Raw genomic sequence first — 26,205 nt, 5'->3', positions numbered from 1 at the left:
TGAAAAGTGGAAATAGGTGAAGTTTTCTAAATTTATAAGCTCATAACCCTATATATAATGTCTATAGGAGACTGAGGCAATAATCATCAATGGCTGCTGAAACTATTAAGACAGAAGCTGATGGCAAACTTTATAACAGATCAGGCTGGCAACATCTGAACCCAGGGATCAATCTTAACATCTTAAAGAGAGGAACAGACATTGTGTGTCACATGAGAATGCAATAGGAAACATACAATACCATCCATGGAGATATTTTCATGTCAGAAAAATAAGACTTGGATTGCATCCAATCTCTGTTTCCAAATACCAGTTTATAGGAACTAAGGAGGAGAAGAATACATTAAATGAAACCATGGGAATGTAACCAGAAAAGTCCAGAGTTTGGGAATATTTTTAGAAAAATAAACAAACAACCTGGTCTTTCAACAAATGAATAATGTGGTCTTTTCTGCACATAAATTATAAGATTAAAGAAAAGAGAACATTAAAGGTATCTTAAGAGAGACAGCAACCAAATACAATGTATGAAATTATTTGGATCCTAATTTAAAGAAGCCAAGGGGAAAAGGCATTTGTGAAACAATCGAAGACAAGTACTGACAGCATGATTTTAAGTAGCAATTATCAATATCATTTTAGATATGATAACAATATTATGGATATGTTTACAAAGCAAATCATACTTTTAGAGAAAGATACTGAAGTATTTTGGGATTAAATTAAAAGATTCCCTGGATTCATTTAAAGATAAGTCAATATGAAAGAGATAGAAAAGGACATCCACTCAAGACTGGCTGCAAGTTGATAATTGTCAAGTTCAGTGTAGGCAGATGGGATTCATTAAATTATTTTGCTTTTGTATGTTTGAAATTTTCTATGATAACATTTTAAAATCAATGGCCTTCCATACATTTGGACTACAATATTATAAAGGCTACTCTGCTATTCTAACAATGTAGCTTCTATACATCTGATATAAATGGAACACTGTGGTGATAAATGAGAGGCTTCCTTCTGATGCTGAGCATGTTTGTATCAACTTTAAGGCAACTGTATGACAAGTCATTGGCAAGTGTGTCTATAGGCTTCTATCTATGTAGAAAGATACTACAAATAGTGTATAAAATGAATATGGTTCATTTGAGTTTATAGCTATGATAAAAATGATATTGATTTAGGTATAGTTCTTGCTCTTGTCTAGAAAATACAATAATACCTTCTAGGTGATTCTAAAAATAACTTATTTTATACCCTGGGTGTATTTTCCCTTAGCAATAAATTCATAACGTTCTTTTGGAATTTTGGCTTTTAAAGTTTGAATTCATGATTCTGCAATCTGTATTTGGGGTAAAAATGGGAGTTCATAACCAACTTGAATCTAATGTATGAAACATGATATGTCAAGAGCTTTGTAATGTTTTGAACAACCAATAAAAAAAATAAAATAAAATAAAATTTGTAAGTAACATTTGAGCCAGGTGCAGTGATGCACCCCTGTAATCTCAGTGGCTTGGGAGGCTGAGGCAGGAGCATCACAGGTTCAAAGCCAGCCTCAGCAACAAAGTGAGAGTACAAACAACCTAGGGAGACCCTGTCTCAAAATTAATAATAATAATAATAATAATAATAATAAGAGTTAGGAATGTGGTTAAATGCCCTGGGTTCAATCCCTGGTACCAAAAAAAGTAACATTTAATAAATAAAATAGTACAGCTAGTTCCAACAATATATATTGTCAAATGAGTGAATGAGTTGTGAATATTTGGCTCAAAAATTCTATCTACTGTGGTGAGAGTCACAAGGAATCATTAATGTGGAATTATTATGCTTAGAAAAGACCTTAAAATCTCATTTTCTTTGATCCTTGTCCTCTTGGCAGAATCAAACTGAGATGGAACAAAGCTAGAACTGCATAACCAGGCTTCTCCCACTAAGCTACTACTATTGTTTGATCTTAGGTAAGCATATAGTGAACTTTCATGTCCTTATTTCTCTACTGAGGCATGTGAACTAGGTGGAAGACCTCAAATCTCCCCACAACACGGGATGACGTTCACAGCAGAGCACACAACCACATATTTGTTTAAATTATTGGGGGTCCCACACATAAAATAGGTCACAAATTATTAGTAATTCCTGAGCTACTAAGTACATCAGGATGCAAGTGAGAACTGCTCCTGTAAAGGCAAACTTGAATTTTCTCCAACTTAAAATGATACATGTCAAATGTCAATAGTTTACAAACTTAAGCAATTTCTCCATTATTTCTAATGTATTATTATTCAGTCTACTTTTCACAACTGATCAAAACAGATGAAGGTTTATATATTTTGAACTTAAAAATTTCTTAGATTTCTCAGAATGATAATGTGGTTTATGTTTTCATCATTTTTCTCCTGTAAAGTCTCGGTATTTACATTTATTTTTTAAGGTACTTCAAAGTGATCTATAAATATCCAGGCATGTGAAAAGCCTTTAAAATGACAAAAAAAATCATTGAGTACTTGTTAAATTCCAGGCACTCTTCTACATGCACACATCTCTTATACAAATGGTAGGTATACTATGGAACATGGCAGAGGAAGCCTAAAATAAACACAGACAAATCCAACTAGAAAAGTCAAGAACACAACTCAAGAATGTGGAAAGCAAAAGGAAATTTCCCCAAATCATAATTATTATCTTCAAAGAAATATTTAAGAGAACTTTCAGCCACAAAACAAGATTCTGTAAAATACTGACCCCTAAGAAACAAGGAAAATGTCTTAGAAATTAAAATTACGGTAGTGATTTTTTCTTAATTGACGGACCAGCAGGATGTTCAGGAGAAAAAAAAAGAGCTGGGGTTGTGACTCTGGTAGAGTGTTTGCCTATCACATGGGAGGTCCTGGGTTTGATTCTCAGCACCACATATAAATAAATAAAATAAAGGTCCATAACTAAAAAACAAAAATGATAAAAGAATAATTAAAAAAAAAAGGATAAAAAGCGTGCTACCGCTTGAGCCACATTCCCAACCCAATCCTTGGTACATTTTCTACCTACTGCAGGTATGCTGCCAAATGTTTAAAAGCTTTCTACTTTGAAGCACAAGGCAATAGAAAAAGAAGGCAGATACACAAAACAAGTAAAAGAGAAATACTTCTCTTAAACATAAGCTGAATGTGGTTAAACTTAGTTTTTGAATTATGTCAAAGCCAGGAGGCAAAACCACACTGGCAAAAACATAAAGCCCTGTAAGTAGCAAGTTAATGAATCAGAAGAGCAAAGCAACATGTGCCTAGAAAAAAAGCACCCTGAAACATTTTACTGTCAGTGATTTATTTCAGGTCCATGTGGCCAGCCGTTTGTTTATTCTATTGCATATCATCTGTTTTTCAGTTGAGAGGTTTCAAGTTCTTCTCATTCCCTACCTCATATCCCACAGAAAACAATTTATGATAGACATAGATTTAAATCATTTGGATTCACGTTCAGTTGGAAACTCGAGCTGCCCCTCCTTTATATTTGGCAAATGCTTTAATGGGATTAGCAAATTGTGTTATTATGAGGTACTTATGGAGAGACCTTTTTTTACAATGACAAATGATGTTAACAGTTTCATTTTGGGTGTTTAATAGCAGTACAGAAGATTTCTCTAACATTACAGGAAATTGCTGTGATAGACCATAAAGTCTTATTGCAAACACTGTTCATATCTTTTATTTCTGAGAGTCAACAGATATGTGTATTGGGATATAGCTGGGTCTACAGTGGGGAATAAAGAACAAGTTGCTTCACTTTTAAGGGGACATGACCCTTTGGGCCATGGGTCTAAAAACCACCTGGTTCTTATGTGTTTGTCTCATTTCCTAAACCCCACATTCGTGGCTTTGTTTGTCTCGATGCTTCTGAGAGAAGGCCATCCCCAGATTTCCCCACAGAAAAGTGTGTGCTACAGACTCCAGCTCGTCATCACCAATTGACTCCCATATTAGGGCTCACTTTGATTCAATCTACAGAAGAGCCAATCATTCAGAGAATACGATTTCTTGTTGAAACTACACAGGCGATGTATAAGGTGTTAATTACCATATTTATAAGAATCCTTGCTGCTTTCATGGAGAGGAGGTATCTGATGATAGGGCCCAACAGCTGTCCACAGTTCATGGTTGACGTCTGAAGGCTGAGAAACTTCTGTCTTGAGGTTTACTTGATTTTCACTAGTCCTCACCAAATCAGAATTAGATATATTTGGGGGGTAAGTGGCATCCTTGTGGATGTCTGATGGACTAGGTTTACTGAAAGTATTAAGTGACATTTGTACTAAAGCTTCATGGATGAGGAGTGAATTTTCATGACACAAACCCTCAGATCGATTAAATTCCATTACCTGTGTAAAGAAATACAGAAAAAGTACTATAATTTATCCAGCAACTTAAACAAATGTAGTAAAGTGTTTATTTCTACTAAAATCTCACAATCAAGACCTCACTAGAGTGACATCAATAAGAATATCACCATTTACTCTTTCTTCTCATTCCATTTAAATGAGCTAGAAACCAAAGCTTTCAATTCTCACTATGTACAATGTCTTTTATAACAAAGCTGAAGTGTCCTAGACTATTAAAGAGTTTCTACTTTATTTTAATCAAAGACAGAACATTTTAATTTTTACTAAATAAAAATTGAAAACATATCCATATATACATAAGGAATTTGCAATAAATGTAATTTAGCAAACTTGAAAGAAAAATCAGATGCAACACAGTTCTTTCTTTTATACTCATTAGCTTTTACAACTTCATGCACTATCAATAAAAAGCATACATGCAACACATATAGCACAGAAAACTAAACTCCTGGGATAATGGAATTGCCAAGCCTTGTCAGAGAGGATGCAAAGAAAACACATAATCTTCTGAGAAAGATTTCATCCTACTCAGACACATCCTATGTCATTAATTAGCATTGAGGCAAGATAGAAAAGATAGGTAGAAAGGAAACAAAAGGGTGAGGAAAAGAAACTGTATCTTTAACTCCAGAGCCTATGGGAAAGCTCCTCTCACCTTTTATCCTCAGGTCAGTTTCTCCTCCACACCTGGAACAAATTGAATCCAGCAAAGTAGAAAATGAATAATTACTGACAAATATATGAATCATAGAATTATTATCCTATAAGAATAGATTATATAAACAGGGTCCTTAAAATACTGGAGAAATGGCATGGTCACAGTGAACATGCTTCTAAGGCAAACCTGCCCTCACCTCACTGGGTCAATCTGATTCTATGTTCCTTCCTCAGGGAAAGGTGTCTCTCAATACAATGATCCAATAGAACCTTGGTCTTTAAAATTTCCATGTTTTAAGTCAAGACACATGCATTGCTTCTGAAAGCTCCTAGCTTTTATTATATACCAATTTGAGATGCTTTTGTGAGCTCTTACACAACAATGAGTAACACCAGTGTTTGTATAGCATCCCAGGAGGACTGAGCTTGCCTTTGAAAGCTGCTTTGACACCCTGGAAGAGCCATACCTCCTTGCTTCCTGGTGGAAAGGCTGCTGGGAGTCTACTCTGCCAGCTGTGCTTGGACACTGCAGGCCCTGTTGGGTGCCCATGCTCTCTCTCTCTCCCTCTCCACCACCCTCTGGCCCTCACTCAGCCACTCCAGGTTTTTCTAGTACTCCTGGAGCTGATGGTCCAGCTCACTGCAGTTCTTCAGCAGAAGCTCCTCCTGTGTCTGGCACTCCCATTCCCTCGCCTGCAGCCAGCTCTCCTTGGCCTCCTGCTCCTGCTGATGCTGGTCATACCTGCGGTTCCAGGTGCAAGCGCTGCTCTTCCTGCTGGAACTGGTGTTGGAGCTTATGGATGTTAGCCAGCTCCTCACGCTGCTTCTCCAGGTTGCGGGACTTTTCCTGGTCTTGGAAGGAGCCACCTCGCAAAGAGTGGCTGGGAGCCAGGCTCTCCTGATGGAAAATCAGCTTGTGGATCTCAATGTGGCTATCCTGAATGGTCAAGGAGGCCTATAGGGCAGTGGAGGACAAATGAATAAACAAGCTTGTGTATTGTTTGCCTCTTGGGTTGGAAGCATCCCTGAACACAAAATGTATAATCAAACTATTTCTCTTAATATTCTGTGCTTTTCCCAAATTACATGTAAAGACAGACTTTGACATTTCAAATAGGTTTATCTTTAGTTCTTAATGACATTATCTGGGAAATTACAGAGAGAAGAAATCATGCACAGAATCAATATCATTTTTCCTTAGTGTCTCAGGGGATTGGTTCCAGGATTCCCTTAGTGTTTGCACATAACCTACACACATCCTCCTGCATACTTTGAATCATCTCTGGATGACTCATAATTCCTAATACAATGCCCACATATCACTTCATGTGCACAAAGCCAGTGTAATACTCAGCAAGATGCAAACTCAAGTTTTGCTTTTTGGAACTTTATGAATTTTTTCCCTACATTTTCTATCCTATGTTGTTTGAATGAAAGGATGCATAAAATGTGGTTACAGAAGGTTCATTTTACTCAATCCCTTTTCTGGAAATGTCATTGGTTGCCAGCTGTTGGATAATATTTAAGTAAGTCTACTTAGTAATAATACAGTACATAAACTCATAAGACTCTACATTATCATTCTAGACCTCATTCTCTTTCTGAGTTCTCCCTATTAATAAATTAATAGTCACATTAATTTTAAAGTCTATGTAAACCTAGTAATAACTTTTATTTGAATCCCAAACCAGAAATTACTTGAGTCACGTAGGTTGCTTTCATAAAGACATAAAAATAAAAGTGAACTATTTGGAGAGATTTGATAAATATCTCTTTATAGCATAATGTTTAATGATAGCAGTTAATGCTATTTTCAGGATATATGTAAATGGCTGAATAGTCTACTTACTGTTATGTCTTTGCATTTTCACAGGAAGGTGGTGTAAAACACTAAGCTGGAATTCATTTGTTTAATAGATTGCTAACAGGAGGCTGGAATGATTAAAATAGATACTCTAAATCCCAGAGGACTTAACAAACATATTTAAAAAAAATTGAGTTATGGTATCTGCCTATGAAAAGTTTGGCAACATCACAGAAAATAATTGCCAAGATTTGGATAGATACCACTAAGCCAAAAAAATTATCTGTGAATGTCCTTGGAAGCTTTTCATTTTGAAAGTTCCCATTTAAAGTGCAAAGATGTACAGAAGGGATGGATTGAAAATGGACACATACTGGGTATCTGGGTATGTGTGTGTTTTGACTCATATGAGAAATCATTACTCTCTTAGGAATAAATTCACATTTTTCCTTTCTAAGAATTTTTTAAACAGTCCATGTAACATATGCTGGGAAGATGGGGGTTTGGATATTATTAGTTCTTTGTTAGTTCAGCAGTTTTCTATATTTTTGAAAGTTAGAGAACTAAAATATATTTTAAATGTGTACCCGTTTTAGAGTAAGACTCAAAAAGACATTAATGGGGCCTTTTGAAATGAAATTCATATTTTTAGATTTGAGAATTATTTTTAAAATTTCAGGCTCCCTTGAATATTTGGTTAATGACCTTTAAGAGCTGTTAGAGAACAATAATTATCATGGAGAGTAGATGATATTTAAAATGCTCTTTAAATATGAAATAATTAGCACATAATAAACCACTCAGGACTCCCTGACCTGGCAGAACATGGGCAATGATAACTCTCATGTAAGGATTACCATTAGAATAATTCAGCATGACTATGAAGACTTCTTTGTGTCTACTTATCATTTGGGATAAGACTATTTTCTTCCCTAATACAGAGGTGGGATCCAAAGATTGGATATTCATTTCCCAAATTAAAGTTTGCACTTATATTTAGGAGAGAGCAGCACTTTTTTAGGAATCCACAATTTATTCTCTCTTTACTTATTTTGCCAGAATATCTGTGCCTTTTCCTTTTTTGACTCATTCTGTCTATTTTCTGACCCTATTCTCAAATGATCAAATTTCATTTTCATCTCATTCAGACATGCTTATGTAAAAACATTAAGCATGGATAAGAAATTCAGCTTCTAAAGAGATGACTGTACCATGAATGAAAATCTTTCAGAGACCATATCCTTATTTTTTTATTTTTATTTTTTATTTATTTTTTTATTATTAGTTGTTCAAAACATTACATAGCTCTTGGCATATCGTATTTCATACATTTGATTCAAGTGGGTTATGAACTCCCATTTTTCCCCCCATATACAGATTGCAGAAACGGGAGGGAAAGGGAGAGAGAAGGGATATTGCATGGAAATGGAAGGAGACCATATCTTTAAAGCAGCCCAAAAGTTTTAGCCTGGTTGAAAAAGCCTACTGTAGACTTTGGTGTTTCCCACGTGGTTTCAACCTAATGCATTGAAAAAATGAGGTCATTTTAAAACTTGAATCCACTTGGGGCTGCATTCAGAGTTGAATAGAAGAGAGATGAACTTGTATTTTACCAGGTAACACAACCCAGGATGCTTAAGGTTTTTTTTATTCCTTAGTTGACATTTAAAAGAAAGCATATTTTTAAACAGATTTGTTTTACATGATAAATTCATCTCTAAGAACACCTATTCCAGATCAGCATCTCTGATGTAAGACACTAAAGGCAATCCCACAAACTGTGAATAAGGAACTTACTATCACCACTGTTAATTAATAGACTTTCAGAAGTTTCATCTGAAGCAATAAATCAAGAAAATGAAATTGATAGGACTATTAAAGAACAGTTAAATAACTAATATTTTCAAATTTTTATTTTCTACCTGGGATATACTTTAAAGAATCAATGGGAAAACTATTAAAATAAAGAAGTTAATTGAGTAGACCAGTTAAAAAATAAATACATAAATATCAATACCTTTTCTTACAATCATTAGGGAAACATATATATAGTGCCTATATGAAGATATTCTAAGCTTTCTAACAGAACATAAAATAAGAGATAACTGGCCCATGTTCTTAGACAAGAGGACTGGTTATGGCAGAAGTTCCAATTCTGTCCAATTTAATTCATAAATAAAATAAAATTTTGATTTTGTGGCCTTGGTAGGAAATAATTGACAGAGTGATTCAAAAGTTCTGGTAAAAGTATATGTAAATATATGGAAAAATAAGAGGAGACTAGCACTGTCATATATTCAAATGTAATCCAAAGTTTTATTCATTAATCAATGTGATAATAATGAAGTCTTGATGTAATTAGGTTGAAGTATAAATAAGGACACAGCAAATGCAATATGATTTAACATTTTTTGGTGACAAATTAGACTTAATTTCTTTTAAGATTCAAAAGGTATACAAATATGAAATATGAATGAATAATAAACCAGGAAGGGTTAAGAAGTTTAGTCTCACTAGTAATCACAGAAATGCAAATTAAAATAATCAGATTCTTGACCCATTTTCAAATTGAAGAGAGAAAGAAAGAAAGAGAAAGAAAAAGAAAATAGCTCTAGTAATTTATCCTGAAGAAACTGGATAAATTATGGCTACAGAGATCAGCGTACAAAGATGTCCACATTTTGTGTTATTAATAGTACAAAAGTGTAGCTAATCAGTGATTGCATAAATTTCATAGACTTGAATATTACATATTCATTGAAAATCATGCTGTTGCAGGATAGAGGATGGCACAGACAGGTGTTGCTAACATATATACACAAAACAATCCAGAAGTCTGGAGGGATGTGCACCAGATGATGGTGGTGATTCTTCTCCACAGACTCACAAGCCATTTCTTTTATCTATTTGTATTTCCAAATTTCTTCAAATCCTTTTTACTAGATAAACATTGATTTTATAGCATTACAATTTTTTAATCAGTAAATTAAGCAACTGGGTACCTTGACCCTCTTTTTTTGTGTATGACCTGAGGGATCCCTCGGCACTCTAATCCTCAATTCAGACATATTATATGCTTATTTTTCCTTGAAAAAGAATAAGACCTTTGAGACTAGGTCTTGTGGTCCTTTTGCTTTTGTGGACTTAACCCTCAGCACAGTGTCCAGCACAGACAGAGGGGGTATTCAAAAAATGTTAAGCGATGGGGAAGGGAAAAAAAAACAAGAGAGTGGATGGATTATTTAACTCCTAAGTGCTCCTAAGGCCACATGTGTAAGTGAAAAAGTTTAGGTGTGGATTTAAGTTTTCACCAGAAAATGTGAAGTCATGCTATACTCACCTAAAAGCTTCATTGTAAATGTAAAGCCAGAACATATTCATCACTATTTTCTAAAAATATGAACTGTTTTATGGTTTCAGATAAATGCTATAAAATGTAGTAGTGGTGTTGCCTCATGATTACAAAGCCAGGTGAAGTTCAGCTCATCTGGCTGGCTTACTCTTAGGGGGTTGGTATTCTTCTGAGATCACTTACTACCTCTCAAGATATTCTAATTTCTAAAGTCTGGGAATCATCAAAGTGAATTGCATTAAGAGAAACATTCACAAGGTCAAAGATTAGCAGAAGGTCGTTACCTGAAGGTTATATAAAAGACAGGTTAAATTCTGTATAGCTTGTATAATCTGAAAAATAAGATGGTATATATCAAATTCTTGAAAACCTTTCATTAGCTACAAATCAAAAAAGCATAGTCATATATTTAAAGCATACATAGCTTATCTCTGTGAAGATTCTGAAAAAGTCTATATTCCACCTACAAAACATAAAAACATAAGAAAATGAATAGCCACTCTACAATTTGAAAAAGCTGTTTTAAAATGCATGACCTGCATCCTCTCTAAACTCAGTTACCTCATCTATAGTGACTCTGAATCCTCCTAGGAAGAAAAACCTATAGGAACCCCCACTTGAAAGCAAGAGCCTCCCTCATGCAAACTTGGTGTTAGGGATGCATGGCAAGTTTTACCAAGCTAGGTCTTAAAACAAGGGAGGACTGAGAGGAAGCCTTGCAAGGGACACATATTTACTGCATGCAGACCACATTATAAACTGAGCACTCTGCCCAGGTTGAAGTTGTCTCCTGAGTCAGACTGACCCCTTACATCCTAGAGGCCAGATTTAGAAGACAGAAAACATTCTATCAGGCCTCCAGCTCCCTGCCTCACTGGCTAAAATAGTCACTGGTTGGGATAAGAAAACTGGTCTCCCCCAGAGCCTGCCTCAATTAGACTTCACTGGGCCAGTGCAAAGACTATAAATGAGGCCACAGGAGACCATCCATTCCTTGGGAAGTGGGTCTATGCTTCATTCTTTGTCCTGCCCACAGCACACATTAACGGAACATGTGGATACTGAGGGTTTCCAGTTTCCAGAATTGAATTAAATTTTTGCTTATTCATCTATTGTCTGTCTTCTCAAATTGTACGTAAACCAGTGAGTATCAGGACTTTGTATATTCAATATTATATCTGCAAAACTAAGAATGATGTCTTGCATGCAACGAACACTTGAATTTGATTGCACTCCACTCAATAAGTACTGATCACCCACTATTGATTCTGTGCTTTATCCTATGGGAGATCATTTGACTCCCTGATCTCCAAGAGCCTACAGTCTCCAGTATGCTGCTTATTTTCATCTGAGAAGACCTAATTTTAAGTGTAAAAAACAGTCAGCCATGGTAATGTTTTCAGGTAACTTTCAGCTTGTTAAATGTAATCATTTCAGGTTGATGATGAGCTAACCAGATCTTCTCTTCCCCCATATGGCAAATTAAAAATTTCATTACTGAGAAGCCCCTCCAATAGAGAAAAGACAAAGCCTGAATAAAGGAGATGAGATTTAAAAGGCATTAGATCTCTGCTCAACCCTTTGGAAGATAACAAGGACTAAGTATCCACATTCTTTAGTGAGTTTGGGAGTTTTTGCTTTTCTACTGGTTCTGTCCTTGCCCATCCAAATTTTATTATTTTCGTAGCAATAAATCCAATGGTATAGAATTTTTATACTCTAAAAATTAAACACATAGAAATGAGTTGCCTTGTGCTACCCAAGAACTACCATTACTAGTGAGAAAGGAAATTGCACATTATCCTTTTAATGGAGTTGGTCTGCCACCTTGTGGTTCAAGAGGATAACTGCAATTGGTGATTAACAGGATTTCTGCCATTGGATTTTTGGAAGCGGGTGGTGGTGTTTTGTTTTTTTAATTCTTTCAGTAATATGTTTTAACCTTACCTTATTAAGTGAGTTAATGGGAAACTATCCATTATACAATTTTTAAGAGTGTTATTTCAAGTGGTACCTCAGCGAAGTTCCTCAAAATGCCTTATTAAGTGCCAAATTTTCTAGATAGGTTAATACAAAGAGGAACCTGGACACTTAATCTCGATTATCCTCCTGTGACTAAATAATGGATGGGAGCTGCTTCGATGGCTTTCCATTCAAGATTAAACTATCACTGACCAACTCTTCCTACCTCCCTACCTCTTTCCTTCCTTCCTGATAACATGAAAACAGTTAAAAGCTACAAAACAGATTTAAAAGTGAAGTCTGTACTGAGAAGGATGAAAAGCAGAAACATTTTAAGACACATAAGTTAGAAAGTTTACAATCAGAAAACATAAAACTATATATATATATTCACTTTTCTTATAAAGTTTTAAAATTACAGTTGTCTTTCCTATGTTTTTTTTAAAAATCTTTGAACTTTTTCTCCTAGCCATATGTAATACATACATCACCTTACACTGATAAAAGCTAGACCCTTTGAGGCCCTTTCACACATAGTATTTCAATGAAACAATGAATGTCTAATCAGGAAGCTGATGAAAAAGATATTTACTTTGTGATGCTGTTTATAAAATTATTTATTTGATGTCATATTTTTTAAGATAGAGAATTTTTAAATATTTATTTTTCAGTTTTCGGTGGACACAACATCTTTATTTTATTTTATGTGGTGCTGAGGATCGAACCTAGTGCCCAGCGCATGCCAGGCGATTATGTTACCACTTGAGACACATCCCCAGCCCTTGATGTCATATTTTATACCAAATACAAAATGCTACGTTTACCACATATAGATGACATACACGTTTATGTTCTTTCCTACATTGGCACATGCTGATACTTGATAATGGGCCTCATTCAGTGTAATATCTGCACTTTGCCCCTCTGATGCCATAATCAGAGGTCTCCCTTTAAACCACAAGTCAAGTGGTTTGTCACTTGGCCTTCTCACTTCCTTCATGTCTGCTTTTATAGCATTATATCAAAGAGGCCTTCCCTGGCCACCCTATCTAAAATGGAACCATTCTAAGTCTGTCACTCTCTATCTCTTCTGCCTTGCTTATTTTTCTTTATAGCACTTGATGCAGCCTCCATGTTTATTTCTTTATATTTTGTTCTTCCTATATTTAACTTCTTGGAGAGCAGGTATTCATGTCTTGTTCTACTATATCCTAGCACCAAGACGATGGTACACAACATATAGTAGGTACTCAATAAACATTTTTTTCATTTGTCAAAACAAATCCTTTACAATACAACCTTCCTTCTTTCTGTGCTGCTGCCAGTAAAGAGGCTGCCTGAGGAGGCTCTCCTGGATCAGGCTTAATGAGGAGGTGAGGTTCTAGATGGACATCCTCAAAGCCACTCAGCTCCCCCAGTTCAGCATAGATATGCAGCTTTTCCTCCAAATATGTGCAAATTTGCTGGTCTTGATTACTGAGTATTTCTGTGGAATAGAATTTACCATAGAAGTTTATCACTACCATGAATACAACAAATTATATAAAAATTCAAGTTAGGAGATAAAGATGCTACTTAGTGAGTTGTGTGATCTAAAAGGTAAAGCTGATTCCATTGGGTAGGACAGACCCAGGTTCAAATATTGCTTCTTCCACTTAGTGACTGCAAGTGACTTATCAACACTCTCAGCTTCCTCTGCACTTCATTCCCCTATTTCCAGAAAACCCTGAAAAGTTCTTCTTTGTTTATGCAAGCTGTTTCCTATTAAGACTAGACACCCTGCTCAGGAATAAAAATTGAGGCAGCCCTGTCCAGAATGAGCAAATGCCCACAGGGGGAAACAACACAAATAGACATGCAAATAAACAACACAAATAGACTGAAACTCCTCAGTCCTCAGCCAGTCATGGTCAAAACCAAGCATACTGGCTTATTTCTTTGTTTCTAAACACCCAATTTCTGTGACCACCCTTGCATGAATCCTTCTCTCCTGATTTCACTATGTTACAAAATTCTTAAACCTAAGAAACCTTAACCAAAATCTAATACAGGAGTTCTCATCCCTCTGTGCTCCTCAAGATTACCTGGGGGAGTTTAAAAAATACTCAGGTCTACTCTGCACACCTCACTGATTCTGAGTCAGTTGGTTGAGGATGAGCAACCTCCTCAAGTGAGCTAATCTTACTTTACAGATTTGTATTTGATGGCCAGACCTATTGGGTTCCTTGTGCAATCATAAAACTACAATATGACAGTGTTGGACCTAAAATTAAACCATCAGGAAGCAATTCCGACATTCATCAGTACCACACTGCCCAGTTACTGTTTCATGCATGCATTTCTGTGTGTTTTAATCATTAAGGTAAAAGAAGGAGATTGGATAGTATCGGGATGTTTTCCTGGAAGGAGGTCAGTGCAAGCCTCAGAAACACACAGTTAACCTTCCATTCATGACACCAGGGTTTTCCCAATACCCAACTAGCACACCATGACCAGGGAGCCAGAAGGGCCCACACCATACCTTGACATTGCTGAGTTCTGGCCACTCTGGCTTCAGCTTTCCACTTCTCTTCATCAAATTCACTTGTCCTTCCCCCTTCTTCTTCTGGGCAACTTTAAGAGACAATAGTCAAGGGACACAACTGAAACTAAATCCAAGTATGTGTAGGATCATTAGGAAAACATGGAAACTTGGTAATAAAATTAATTTATAAAAGCAAAAAAAATCAGCATAAAGAGAATTAGTGATGCTCCCTGGCCAAGAGCTTGGTTTTCTTGAGAGAAAAGGACTTTGAAAAATATAACATGATTCTCAATGTCAGCAGTGTATGATGACTCAAATATTCACACACACACAAACACACACACACACACACACACACATCCAACACCCATGTTTGGTACAAATAAGATAATAATTTTTATTTTTTACAACATTTGGGTGTTTTAACAGGTGAGAGTAAGAGCATTGGGGGATGGAATTAGGGAACCATACTGAGTGGATACAGTGGAGATAGAGAAATTTTACATAATAGTAAAATCCAACTAATCAAATTAACATTAAGAGTGATGTCTTGCACCCACATTTACACAAACTGTCCTTGAGTACCCAAGAGAAATAGATTGATTTAGAACCTTTAGATCCACTAATCTAAAAACATTTATTGAATGATTCCTCAATACAAGGCACCCAGAGGTATGCATGACATGTCCCTGCCCTCAAGGAGCTTCCAATCTGATGAAATAAGCACATATATATATATATACATACATGTAAAAGATAAGATCCACAAGCACCAGATAAATGCCTTAGAGAGCAAGTGCTAACGCATTCTTCATGAAGCAGGTGAGGACAGAAGCTGTACCACAGTGCACAGGCAGAGGTAAGGGGAGGGCACTGCATGCAGAGAGGAGTATGGACTACAGACCTGCAGGTGACGCGCTGTCACTATCACAGGCAGGTGCAGGGGCAGGGAGCAGACCATTCTGGCTGAAGCAGCATTTTCATGCAGGGGAGACACTATTTTAATATTTTTTCCCAATTGAACAAGCACATTCCATGGACCAGAGTCAGAAGGAAATGTTACCTTTCTACTGCCTATTGGATCCACCTCATCCAGTTATTTCATTCCTCCTTGGAATTGGTGTGAATTTCATACATCTCGGGACCAGCTGATGAAGCACTGATCAGAAACATTCCTCTCTCCTCATTAGCAACTTCTCTAGCAGTAAGCTTCTGAAGGGAAATAACGGATGGTTTCTGATTCTACATAAAATAGGAGGATGTGCAGATGAACCCGTGTCCTTTCTAAGGGTTACACGGAACACATGAGCCATGGAAACACAGGACTAGGGAAACCTTTATTTCACTTCCCACTTTTCAAAAGAGCTGAAGAAGTTGATAAGATCTCTAAGGGAGAGGGTATGGAGAAGAAAGAATAAAAGAAAAGGTTTAGGGGAATGTCTGTGCTTAACAATTAGTGGTTTAAAAAGTCAACTTTTAAAAAAGAGAGAAAAAAATCAGAGAACTCATTTAAAAAATATCAAAATGCTGTGGTCGGGGATGAGGGATTTTTCTATGAGGATATGAAAAAGGAAGCAGTCTCTAAAACATGACAGATGGAGAAGGATGATGGACCTGAAGAGTCCCTTGAATTTGGCAGTTAATAGCAATATAGTTTCAATGATTATTTAATGGGCACAAATCCCCAGAAATCAACAACATTGACTATTAAAAAAAAGGTAAGAAAGAGAAGGCCAGACCTTACATTGCCCAGATGTCACCAGCCTCTTCTGCTATTGTCCTGTACAACCCAGCAACAGAACTGCTACAGCTCTATCTGTAGGTATCTCTCCTCACCAGCCAGATAAGCCGATTAGTGGACAGCGTGTCTAATTCATCTTTCTGTGCCAGGCACACTGTCTTGCACACAACAGGCTCACAACAAATATATTTAACATAATTCCACTGGAGAGAAATAGGGGGAAAGCCTAAAATGTGAAGCCACACTGTGATTCAGCCACCTGTTCTATGGACATTCACTGTAGTCCTTACATGCCTCACGTGCAGCTCTGGGGACCCAAAGATGAAGGGGACCCAAAGATGAAGACCACCCTGATTGACACTGACTTGGACCAGGAGCTGAAATAACGGCCAAAAGAATGTCTGCCGCTGAGCAGTGTGGGGGTGAAAATGAAAACTTGGCTTTGGTTTGTGGCTCTTGACACTGTTTACAGAGCTGGCTGCAGCGTGTGGTTTTCTTTCTCCCTCACGGACTGAGTGACACCTTTACCCAGAACATGCTGCTCTGTGCACTGCTGCTAGCTTCTTGGCACTGGCTTGTCTGCCCTCCTGACTCTGCAGTCATCACTGCCAGATCCGGAGTTCTGTGCCAGGGGGGACCTGGAGTACCTCCTCCATGTTTTTTTAAAGTAGCATGAAAATATAAGATGGGACAGACAGACAATTGGTCTACCTGGTTCTGTGCTTGGCCTCTGAAAATGGAAGCAAAAGCAATTTTGTGGCAAGCCTTCTCCAATATGGCCTTCTGTAATGAGGAAAGGTCTTCTGAGCATTGTTGTTCTATTACAGCCCTATTATCTGAAGTATCATCTGCCTCCCTTGATTCAATGTACTGTTTCAACTTTCTCAGATTACAAGGTTGATGGTGTCTATATGTAAAAATTCAGGGTGGGTTTAAATTGCTTAAGACATAAGGAAGAGTGAAATCACTTGAGTCAGAGTTATTGGGGGAGGGGCACTGGCAGAGTAAGGTTTTGTTTTGTTTTGTTTTTATTTTTTTTGTTTTTGGTGTCAGGTATTGAACCCAAGGGCATTTAACCACTGAGCTACATCTCTAGCACTTTTTACTTTTTATTTTGAGACAGGGTCTCAGTAAGTTGCTTAGAGCTTCCCTAAATTGCTGAGTCGGGCTTTGAACCTACGATCCTCCTGCCTCAGCCTCCCAAGCCACTGGGATTATAGGTGCCACCTCACCTGGCATGATAAGATCTTTAAAAAGTGAAGAATAGATAAAGGGATGTAAAGTCTCACTCATTAAATAACCTTTAGGCCAGAAGATACCGAGGCAAACCCATCACTACTCAGTAATCATGTGAACCACTAAGCTGCAAACAAGAACTCAAATTCCCAGGAGAAAAGGCAACATGGCTTCTCTGGAGACAGATATTAAACATTGGTAATGCAAAGATGTTTATTTGTGCCATAGCATTTAGAAACCATTTCTTACAAAATAAGTTGCCAACATTTAAAAACGGAGAGATTCTACCATTAAAAAAAAAACACCTCTAGGATTCTGTGTGCTTGGTAAAACCGAAGATTGGCAATAATAGGTACATATTCTCATTTAAAAACACTGACTATGGCTGAGTATCGGCTCTGCTAAGCTGGAATGTGTATTCACTAGTTGACTACAGTCTCCATCATTCTCTGCTGCCTCCGCCACACTGACTCCTTGATGCTGAACTGGGATTCACTCACTTCCATTCCTGCCCAATCCCTATGGACATACAAAGCTAAAGACCAATGATGCAGGGAAAGACAAAAAGGAGCTGCTCCCTTTAGTTCTGTTGTTATATCATATCCACTTTGCACTGATTCTGTTAGTGACTGATTCCAAGGGAATGAAAAGATTTAAGATTGCTTCATACTTTGAACTTGAACTAGCTGATCTACATGTTCATTGTCTTTTTTATTGTTTAATTTAGAAATTGTCTTATTTAATATTCAAGGGATGCTTCTTAGACTCAGTATCTGAGGACTTAGTGAACTTATCTATACGTTTTGTAGGTTTAGTTCCCACTCATTCCCAGCTGAGTCCTCTTTAAAAACAAATAAACAAACAAACAAACAAAACCATCTGGTAAGGACACTACTCTATCTTCTTACTACTTTCAGATGGTTAGCGTCTGGCTGTTTCCCAGTTCATCATGTCTTCTATAACATGCAGCAAGATAAACATCTTAGTACTAATGAAGGTTTTTCTAAAGGGCACAAGGAATGAAGAATCTTTCTTTTTGATCTGAGTGTGAGAATAATTTTCTGAAACATTAGGATGGGAACCAGGAAATGAGGGTATCTGTGTACCCCTAGCTAATGCTTCAATTCTCCAAGATGATCACTAAAAGAGATTGATGGTGCAGGGACAGATATAAGAGATGTCAGACAGATGTAACTAAAAGGTCTATGAGCAAACAGCAGGGTGCACTTGACACTAAGGATAAAATCCTGCTTTCTCTTTTACTCTCTGGTATCACCCTTATGATATGAATGCAGAAACAATATTAGCAACATTTTACTATTGTTCATGGCCAAACACATTTTACCAAAAACTAAGTAGTGGCTGCCTTCATTCTGATATTTGACTAACTGCATTCCAAACTGCCTGTTTGTGTGGTCTACGGGTGGTCTATGCAGATCATGTGAGATAAGAGGCCCAGATCCATAGCTCAAGTCATACTGTAAGTTGAGCATCATGGCTTGACCTGCATCCATATGCTATATTGCCCAGAAAACACAACGATCATCTTTATACTGTATCTAATTCTTTATTAATATGCCAGTCATTTGGCTTTAAATACCATCCAAGAAGCAGGATTTGCTTCTCTTTCTGGCCTTCAGTTTTGAAGAAATCTCAGTTTCTATAAAGATATGCTGAGATTTTCCTTCTTCCAGCCTGGTTTTCACCATCCCATGAATTAATCAAAACTGTTCCCTTCACTTGCCATTTTTTTTCTCCATATTCCTTCAGAATATCCCAGATACCAAAGAGGCAGCTAGAAAAATCAGCAAGTTTTCATGAAAGTTGCAATAGTTACAATGCAAATGCATCAGGGACATGGGGCTTGTTGAAGGCTTCTTGTCATCCTCTGCTTTAGCTCTGTGAAAAACATTTTACCTTTGAACAACTCAGCATGGCTGAGCAGAATGAAGAAGCTTCTCTAGCCAACTGACATGTACCAGCAAACACTGCTCCAGCCGCCTCACCCGAGAATCTCATCACCACAGACATGCTTCTTTGTTTTCTTGGAACAGCAAGATAGAAACTTCATTGAGCTTTGAATTTTCCAAAACCAGATGGAATCAATGCTATCTGCTAATGTACCAAATAGCATGTCATTCAATGGATAATAGATACATTTTACAGAGCCATCACTGTACTGCCCCTGTCAGTATTGTCTCTTGGATTCTTCTTGTTAACAGAGCCTGATGCTCCATGATGCCCATAAGAAGTAAATGGATGCTATCTTCCTTCTCCACACCATTGTGGACTACATAGATGTTATGTAAGAAATGTGATAAAGTGTTGGCTTTCACTAAACCTAATTACGACTCAAGATTACACATTGCAAAGGTAAGTGTTATTCACGACCTTAGTCATCAGAACCAGTTGTAGTAGAAATAAGAAAGAATCTTCTTCAGATGTCAGGATGGTGTTCACTTGTTTGGCAGAGGGGACATTATAATGACAGTTACAAATGGGGCCAGCAAGCAGCACAACAAGGCAATCCCAGTAGGAATAGAAGGAGCAAGATGCTGAAAGTGACCCTTTGTCCCCAGCATTTAACATTTCAGTCATTATAGAAAAAAAAAGTTGGTTATGATCTACATACTGTGGGATCGGGCTCCAAATTCCTCAATAGGACACCCATAGCACAAGAGTTAACAACTAGAATCAACAAATGGGACTTACTCAAACTAAAAAGTTTTTTCTCAGCAAAAGAAACAATAAGAGAGATAAACAGGGAGCCTACATCCTGGGAACAAATCTTTACTCCACACACTTCAGATAGAGCCCTAATAACCAGAATATACAAAGAACTCAAAAAATTAGACAATAAGATAACAAATAACCCAATCAATAAATGGGCCAAGGACCTGAACAGACACTTCTCAGAGGAGGACATGCAATCAATCAATAAGTACATGAAAAAATGCTCACCATCGCTAGCAGTCAGAGAAATGCAAATCAAAACTACCCTAAGATACCATCTCACTCCAGTAAGATTGGCAGCCATTAGGAAGTCAAACAACAATAAGTGCTGGACAGGATGCAGGGAAAAGGGCACTCTTGTTCATTGCTGGTGGGACTGCAAATTGGTGCAGCCAATTTGGAAAGCAGTATGGAGATTTCTTGGAAAGCTGGGAATGGAACCACCATTTGACCCAGCTATTCCCCTTCTCGGTCTATTCCCTAAAGACCTAATAAGAGCATGCTACAGGGACACTGCTACATCGATGTTCATAGCAGCACAATTCACGATAGCAAGATTGTGGAATCAGCCTAGATGCCCTTCAATAGATGAATGGATTTAAAAAAATGTGGCATTTATACACAATGGAGTATTACTCTGCATTAAAAAATGACAAAATCATAGAATTTGGAGGGAAATGGATGGCATTAGAGCAGATTATGCTAAGTGAAGCTAGTCAATCTTTAAAAAACAAATACCAAATGACCCCTTTGATATAAGGGGAGTAAACAAGGACAGGGTAGGGACGAAGAGCTTGACAAGAAGATGTACATTAAACAGGGATGAGAGGTGGGAGGGAAAGGGAGTGAGAAGGGAAATCGCATGGAAATGGAAAGCGATCCTCAGGGTTATATATACATAATGACATATAAGAGGAAAGGAGGGGTAAGACAAGATGATACAAATGAAAGAAATGATTTACAGTAGAAGGGGTAGAGAGAGAAAAGGGGAGGGGAAGAGAGGGGAGGGGAGGGGAGGGGAGGGGGGATAGTAGAGAATAGGACAGACAGCAGAATACATCAGACACTAGAAAGGCAATTTGTCAATCAATGGAAGGGTAACTGATGTGATACAGCAATCTGTATACGGGGTAAAATTGGGAGTTCATAACCCACTTGAATCAAATTGTGAAATATGATGTATTAAGAACTATGTAATGTTTTGAACGACCAACAATAAAAAAAAAAACATTTCAGTCATTAGATCTGAGAGAAGGATATGGGGTTTTGGGATAAGAAGAAAGACCAAGATAGACATAACAGAGAAGTACCCGGGGTTGGGGGGCAGGGGGCCTCAGGGAAGTGCCTATTCACTATCTAGTACCAAAGTACTACAATCTCTTCACAATTCAAATAGTTACTAAATCAGCTGTAAAATCACTAATAATAATGGAACTATATGAGGTGCATTTTATTTCACTAAGAATTTCGGGCATTTTATCCCAAGGAAATGCAGAATGAAGTCTTATTAAAAATATGCATCATATAGTCATATACTTACTACAGCTTCAAAGATGTATTTCTGGTCTTTTTCTTGTAAAAAGCACAGAACATCAGTTAGAAGTAGAGCTAGGATATCTTCAAAGGAAAAAAAAAAACATTACTAATGTTAGTGATGCAAACCGTATTTCAAATGCCTTTATTAAATATTCTAATTTCATGCTTCCAATTTAAATAAATTGAATAAAAAGTAAGTGACTCAGATTAGTCTAATTATAAAACTTTTATTAAATCCCCAGTATTTTGATCATGAAGGATATACAAACAACTTACTAAAAAGCCAATTTTAAGTGTGCATGTTTGTATGTACAGCTATACATATACATACAGAATTTAAATTGCAGATTTCAAAATGGATGGAAAATATCTTACAGAAAGAAAGTTATAATAGACTGGAGCAAGCCCTTACATTTAGGGGAAAACCATGCTCAATTAAAAATGCAAAAAGGGGACTGGGGTTGTGGCTCAGCAGTAGAGCACTCACCTAGCATGTGCAAGGCCCTGAGTTAGATCCTCATCACCACATAAAAATAAATAAATAAAATAAAGGTATTGTGTCCAACTACAACTAAAAAATAAATATTTTTAAAAAATATAAAAAGGCAGCTTCCACATCAACTTATACATGAAAACCTGCTCCTTTGTTTCATGGAGAGTTGAGTGAAGTTTGAGTGTTTAGATTTCTCTTGCAAATTGTTTACAAAAGCCCACCTTCACTGGAACCACTGCACACACAGGCTAACCTGCACAGTGAATCTGTTAAAGGGACAAGGAACAATCAGATCTATGTATAGTGGTTAATGCTTTTTCAATACAACATTGCACCTGTCAAACAACAAATCCCATTTCAGACATTAGCTGAACTTCCAACAAAACCTGATCATCCTCCTGTGGATAATGACCTTGATTTTAACAATTTAACTAGAATTTAACATTTTCTTCCTCTTGTTGATCACCTGAGAACATTACTATGATGAAGTGTTAAAAACAAGGAGACCAGGCTGGTAGCTCTTATTCCTGGCTGCAAAGCAGACTTACCTGGGGAACTTTAAAACATCCCTCTGAGCTGGTTTTCATCCCTTCACTGACAAAATCAGAATCTTGGGAGGAGACTTAAGCATTATTGGGGTTTTTTAAGCTCCAGGGGTGATTTTAGTGTGTAGCCAGAGTAAAAAAGCCTGGGTCAGGCAAGGTCCTACCTATACGACCTCAATAATGGAAATCAGCTGGTTTAGAGTCTAACCAGATTAACAGAATTGAGTTAATGCCATGAGCAAAAGGTAGCCTGAGGAAGTACTTAAAACAGGGCCAGCAAGCAGATGGATGTGTGTTACAGTGCTCAATAACAAAGATGATATTCAGAGTTTTCTCACTTGCTCCCTTCACAGTCTGACAGCTTCAGACTGATGTGGCACACAATGGACCCCTACCTGTGTAGGTGTGATAATACCTTGCTATCAACACAACTGACAGAATAATATTCCTGTGCCAATGATGAGCAGAACTCTCAGCTCCTTTAATCTTAGACATCACAAACATGCACATTCATAAAAATACATAGGAAAGTTGTTGGTCGGGACAGCAAATTCCCATCAAAGACATGATCACTGGTCACACTTGCCTACTGAACTTCACAACTTGATCTTTCAACTGAAAAATCAAGTGCCTGTGTATGCAGTCCTGCCACTCAGAACCATCCTTCCTCTGAAAACCTGTCTTCTGTTGCCTGAACAACAGGAATGAAGGGAGGAGTGTGTCTGGTGTAGCCACCTTTGAAATGTCCCATGGTGGTTTTCTAGTAAACGAGGCCATCATACAGCAGGGTCTGCTCTATACTCCTCAGGTCCTGCTTTCTAAACACGTAGCCATTTTTTCAGCTTTGTGTACATTTTGTTTTCGATCTTACTTAGGATCTCAAGCCATTTTTGTTTTTTCTCATATTCGTTGACTTTCAGATCCATGGCTGCAGTCATGTCTTTAATTAAGCAAAGAGCTTTGCATAAGTCTTTATGCTCTTCAGTTCTTTCTGCATGGGAAAAAGGGAGAAAGAACACCATACAATAAGCCACTGAAAGAACACCATCCAATAAGAGCACTGGAAAAGAAAGGGGTTTTTTTCTTTAGTTTTTAAATATAGTTATATCCAAATAGCAAAAACTCCATGGGAAAAGTGCTGGATTAAATTCAAATACTACATTATCACTCTGCACTTCCCACCCCCCAAAAAGAAACATTAAAATACTTGATTATAAAAGATTTGCTTTATTAAACATGTTTTCAGGGACAATAAGATAGTTGAGTTCTATTCCCTGTAGTAGGAAATGTGTCACAGCCAATTCAGGGCTTCCTTACACCTTCCTAGACACAGCAATCCAGTAATTACTGCACCAAGTTTCTAAGAACTGAAGCCAACCGTGGCATCTAATCTCCATCCTCTTACAAACTCAGCCATGGGTAACCTGAGTGAACTTCAGATTTATTTGCCTTCCTGGATCCCTTCTTCCATAAAAAATAACATTCAAAACTGTGTTTTCCAGCCATGTTGGCATACCTATGAACATTATAATTACAATATTTTCTTTGAGGTGGATGTGTGTTAGAGTGCTCAATAACAAAGATGATGTTCAGAGTTTTTTCACTTGCTGTGAAATAAATTAATCTATTTTTAAGAGCTCCAAACAGTGCTTAATAGGCAAGTCAGTCATGCTCATGTCACCAGAGCAAATGATTATCAATTCCAGTAGTTACACTTTCAACCGCTGGCCACATGCTCTCATTTCTGTACCACCTTAAGAAAGTACTCTGGAGGAGTTTCTGAAATAGCCTCCTGAAGATGCACAGAAATGAAGTGAGCTCTTTTCTGTATTTGATGATAAGGTCACCTAAATGATGTTTATGAGGTGACTGGAACTCAAGGGCTAAAGAGAATATGACAAAAGAAAAACTGGGAGAGAAACCAAAGACTCTCTAGAGGCTAGAACTGAAGAAATATATCTTAGAATGAGCAGTCAGTGGAGAATGGGAATAAACCCTCAAAAGGGTATAAATATTTCAAGGATCTAAACATCTTCATAGATTTGGGAGGGTCTGATCAGAAAACCTCAAGGAGCAGATCCTGATGCCCACCTGTACAAGGAAGATTTTCTCTCTCGCTGCCTGTCAAAGAACACACCTCACTTCTTGACCTGCACATAGCCCTTCCTCCACGAAAGGTTCTAATTTCTTAAAAGCCTGTATTACTACTAGAAAAGCTAAGTAGAGAAAATCAGAGTTGAGTTACAAGGTCAAGGAAAGGTCAAGAAGAGGCTCTGTTTTGACAAATTATTTCTTGTAAAGCTTAGTTACCCAAAGAGGACAGCATGGGCCTCCCTGGGAATCCTGTTAAAAATGCTTGCTTTGGGCTCTGCCCCAGACCTACTCATTCAGAATCTGCACCTAAACAAGGTTTCCAGGTAAAGGATATGGCTAATATAGTTTGAGAAACACTGCTGTAACAGAGTCATGGAAACTAATGTCCTCAGAAGCTCAGGGAGTGACTGACCATTGGTAAGGTCTGACCTGAGAAGGCTTCCATTTGGTCACCATGCCACTATGCCATAAGGGCCATAACTTACAGCTTCTAACATATATTAGTTTATTCATTCTACCAGAAATTTGGTGTGGGATTATTCTTGGAGTAACACTAGTTGACTACCATGATCTGACAGATTTTAGTTCTCATACTATTAGAGTAAACTTAAGAGAGAATATATAAACTAAATAGCCTTAATTTTGCTTTCATTCCTTTACTGAGAACAAAATTTATGAGGCTTTTCTTTTGTATTATTTTTATATTTTTTGTATATTAAATTATAGAAAGTAATAACAATGAGACATAAGAAACAAACACCATAATTTTTGCCTGGACTTAGTTCTAAATGTGACTGATAAAATGCAAAGAATAAATTATGTATGACTGCTCACCTAGACCTCTTCCAAAAAGAAAAGTTGAGTTTTGTAGAGTGGGCATTTAAGATCTCATTACCATTTCAATTGTTTCTAAGTCAATTGGTAATAATAATAAAGGCTATAACAACAGGTTCCCTTTATTGAGCACTTTGCTTTTTCCAGGTTCTTTCTGCTGGGCACTTTCCCAGACAATCTCACTTAGTACTCACAACAATTCCATATGGCTAAGATGATCATTCTCAGAGCACATTGCAGAACCTATAACAGAATGGTTTCAACTTGGTGCCAGACTCAGGCTGGTCAAGCAGTGGAA

The 26,205-nt window shown here is 37.3% G+C and overlaps 1 pseudogene; it reads right to left on the bottom strand.

The window, feature by feature from the left end:
* The window catches only part of LOC144251766 (rho guanine nucleotide exchange factor 28-like), a 31,538-nt pseudogene extending 6,020 nt beyond the window's left edge, over window positions 1-25,518 (bottom strand).
* Between the last annotated feature and the right edge of the window lie 687 nt (window positions 25,519-26,205).

This window comes from Urocitellus parryii, unplaced genomic scaffold (assembly GCF_045843805.1).
Source record: "Urocitellus parryii isolate mUroPar1 unplaced genomic scaffold, mUroPar1.hap1 Scaffold_203, whole genome shotgun sequence".
Taxonomy (NCBI): Eukaryota; Metazoa; Chordata; class Mammalia; order Rodentia; family Sciuridae; genus Urocitellus; species Urocitellus parryii.
The sequence above is the reverse complement of the archived record's forward strand: the minus strand, read 5'-3'. Positions and strand labels throughout refer to the sequence as shown.